The following is a 4,073-nucleotide window of genomic DNA, read 5'->3' as shown; positions in this document are numbered from 1 at the left end:
GTGTCACCGACCGCCCCCCGCTCAGCCCCGGGCTCCCGGCCCGGCCGCGGTGTCACCGACCGCCCCTTCTCCCCCCGCCGGGAGTAACAGCGCTGCTGCGAACGGGCCGCTTTGAAGATCGTGATCTTCCCTTAGAATACCCTCACCGGCGGGGTTCTCAACTTTCCCTTCACCACGGACCTCCCTTAAATGAGTTTTTAAAATTATCTAAAGTCTTGGGACCACCGAGACTTAATTCAAGACTTAAAGCTCTAGACTGCATCAAATATTTACTTCAATTTTCTCACGAAGGATCTTCAAATTTGGAGAGAAGGAGAAACGTCAGTCTGTCAATGCACGCGCTCCTATGACAGTATCTTTATTGCAATCATTCCACATGAATTTAAAATAATAGCATCAACACTCTTTTTGATCAAATGGCCCATTTTATGGTATTTGACCGTGCTAATTCCAAATTTGATGCCAATTTTTACATTAAAATTTGATGAAAAGTTTTTACAATTCTTCTCACTTTCCCCCTTGTTTGTGCGTGTTCAGTCACTATATATTTTTGTTCACAGGTCCGGGGGCCACCACTTAGAGGAACAGACTTCAGCCTCATGGCAGCCCTAAAGAGGGCCGCTGAGTTAAGAAAATGTCTTCAAGAGAAAAATTGCTTTGTTAAAGTAGGTCCCACCAACCATGCTAGCACCGAATATACTGTTGTGTCAGGACAGACGTGGAGAGGGGGGCTTGAGTATGAGAGGAGCATTGAGGGGAGGGGGCTGTGGGAGAAGGAGATGCAGCGCTTGCTGCAGGCCAGACCAAATGTGTCCGGGATGGACGTTCCCCACCCCTGCTTTAAGCCTTCGTGCACCCCTGTGATGACATCGCATCCCCCCAGGGGTCTGCGGACCACAGGTTGAGAACCACTGCTCTAACTGATTTTCAGCATATCTGTAAATAAAAAGCCGTGCCCTTGGTTAATATTTCACACCAGAGTGTCATTCTGAAATGCTGTTGCATACAATGCCAAGCCTACCTCCTGCTGTGGTTACAGAGGCTGGAAGGATGGCTTTGTGGGGAATGAAGCACCGACAAGGAGAAAGATCCCAACAAAAGGAGCTGAAAAGCCCAGGAAAATGAGCCAAGTACGAGAGATCTTTGCCTGCTGGTGCCAGCAAATGCAGGTGGGATGAGCAGGACAAATCAGGCAGGACTGCCTCAGAGAGGCACAAAGTACTGCAGCTCCTGCAGGAACAAATTAGGGCAGTTTCAGTGTGTGTTTGTCAGGTATTGGAATGAGGCAGTCGCAGCCAAAGAGGAGAGAAGTTGTTTGGCACTGCTGGCCTGGCAGGGCAGGACCATAATAAAACAGCCAGCAGGAGCGTGCAGGCAAGCTGGGAGCTGAACACAGAGCGCGTTACATCAGGCAGCGTCTCCTCTGCAGGCCTCTCGCTACAGCTGGAGCTTGGAAAAATGAGGAAGTGACTAATCCTCCTGGATTTTCTAGTACACCAGGCACTGAAATGCCTGATCGTGGAAGGAGCTGTAAAAGGGAGCTTAGCTTTGCCATCCTTTGCAAAGGGAAACTCAAGCCGAACCCCAACCTGTGGGAGGAGGAGTAGGAAAAGCCAGGAGAAATGAAATAGGAAAAGCTCCAGAAGAAAGCAGTGACAGGGAAGGGAAAAGTGGAACAGGAGAAAGTTGGAAGCAAGCAGCGACAATGTTCTGTTGAGTTTGGCAGTGGCAGCTGCAAGATTTCTTAACACTACAGCTGTCATCATGCAGAGGTTTCTAACGGCTGCAAGGAAGTGTGTATAAGAGGTGCCGTGAAAGAGCATTTGGGAAAAACCAGCATCCGTACTAGCTATTTTCATGCTTGCAACAGCTCTCAGGTCCATGTGGGAACACACTTGTGTTCTTAGTGGCACACGATAATCACAAGATCCGTTGTGCACAACTGTAGCACCTGGTGTGAAAAGGTTGACACTGCAGCCACGTCTCTGCTCAGTTGCATATTGTCCCAATATTCCTAACACTCATTTTGTTCCTGGAAGGTCTTTAGCAGTCCTCGAGGATTAAATTTTAATGTAATTAAACACAAAACACAAATTAACTGATGAGTATGTGTTGATATATTTTCAGTCATAGGTTGACAACCACAATTGAAAAAGGAGGGTTCTTTTTATGTAACAAACTATAATCTTCTCAGAGGAGCTAAATGATTTCAGATCTCACAACTGCTGAAGCTGCCCGGCCCGTGAAAGGGCCAAATATATTTCCAGTATTTTTTCAAAACAACACAAATAATTTAAATGTACATGAAATGCTTTTTCCTAAAGTCCTTTACTTGGGACACCCCCAGACAGACAATCTTGAACAAAGGGAGATGCTGGTGTTGCCATGGAGAAGGGGTTGGAAAAGCACAAGTGTCCAAGGCCACTGTATTTTGTTTAATTCCTGTAGGTACCCAAAAGAGCCTGGGGTTGTCACATCCTGGAGAGATAGAGAGGCTGTGGGGAAGAATGTCTATGTCAACAGCTTGAAGAGGAAAAGTAGTGAGTAGAGAGTGATTCTGGCTGAGGCACTGCTTAACCTGCTGGTTCACAGAGAAGGAAGGGCAGAGCTCTTCCCTGAGCATGCTGAGGTACCAGCCCTGTGTGTCTGTCCCAGCTGTGCTCACCCTCTGTGCTTCAGGGCTCTGCACTGGCTGTGTGATGGACCCTGGTTACATGTCACACCAATCTTTGAAGGCTACTGCTTGCCCTGTGGTATCCTCTGGCTTCACCTGCATGTCTGTGATCTGACAGAGCGCCTAACATGAATCCTGAAAGAAAAGGGCACTTCACAAGCCACCACATCTGAGGGGCTGCTTGTACAAGGTATAAAAGAAAAGTTTGTTATATGTGCCTGAGCCTCGAGGAAGAGATGACTAAGAATCGCAGTGAGGTGAAAAAAACTCACCACCTTCCTGGTGGCCATGAAATTATGGTTCAGAATCAAAGGTTTTGTTGTCCTGAAACCCTCTTTCACCCTCCTAATGTTGGCATAGTCACCAGATTGACAAGCTCTGTTCCATTCCTATCATGAATGAATCATCATTGTGATGTTGGCATAAGGATTTACTTCCACTCCTTCTGGTAGTTTTAGCCTCTTCCCTGGAATTAAGCTGAATGCTTAAACAAGGGGACAGTCTGCATGGTCCCAGGTGGTGTTAAGGTGAAAGTCAGTGCTTCTCCTAACAAGTTTCCAGTCTGGACAGAAGGGTCTTCACTTCCCTGAGTGCCCTTCAGCCACTGCACATTACCATGACAGAGTACAGGGAGGCTGAGCCTAACACGGTGCACAGAAAATGTTTCTAAAAGACATGTGATTTCATAACAGATTTTACTTAACACTTCATGGAAAAGAACCTTAGATTACAGCTACCTGGGATCTAGTGTCTAAGGGGCAGTCTGTCTGTGTCTGTAGCATGCCTTTTGAAAGTCCAATAAAAATCATAACGTCTGGCACAGCTACTTCCTTCTTAGTCCACGAATACATCTTTCTGAATAGGTGTAAAATGTTTAAGAGGTTCTTTACCAGAACAATGCTGTAGATTATATGTAAAACTACAGTTAGAACGACTGAGAGCTCTACGCTGTGCTTCATATTCCGTTGTGCCTGCAAAGCCGCACGGCCTTTAAACGCCTCGCTTTTCCGTGGAAACCTCGGGGTCAAAAAGCAAACACATAAAAACCGTTCTGAAGGAATGTGATGCAGCAGAGGCGAGGCAGCCGGCGGCCGAGGCGAGCAGGTACCCCAATACGCCTTGCACCCAGAGAGGTCACGGAGGAGATGAGCACCCGCGAGAGCACAGGGGCTGGCGCAGCCCGGCCTGGGGGGAGCAGGGGCACTTTCTGGGCCCAGCTCCTCACCCAGGGGTCCTCGACTGAGACCAGGGCAGGGCCTGAACGCGGGGCCGGGCCCTAAGTCCAAGTGGCGGCCCTAACCGCCACGCAGCATCCCCCAGATCCCGACTGCAAGGCCGAGGCCCGGCTCTGGGTCCACGATCCGGGCCCGGGCCCCCAGGCCCCGCCCCTCCCGCAGAC

Source organism: Athene cunicularia (genome assembly GCF_003259725.1).
Source record: "Athene cunicularia isolate RWA chromosome 9 unlocalized genomic scaffold, athCun1 chr9_part1, whole genome shotgun sequence".
Taxonomy (NCBI): domain Eukaryota; kingdom Metazoa; phylum Chordata; class Aves; order Strigiformes; family Strigidae; genus Athene; species Athene cunicularia.
This window is presented reverse-complemented; position numbering follows the sequence as displayed.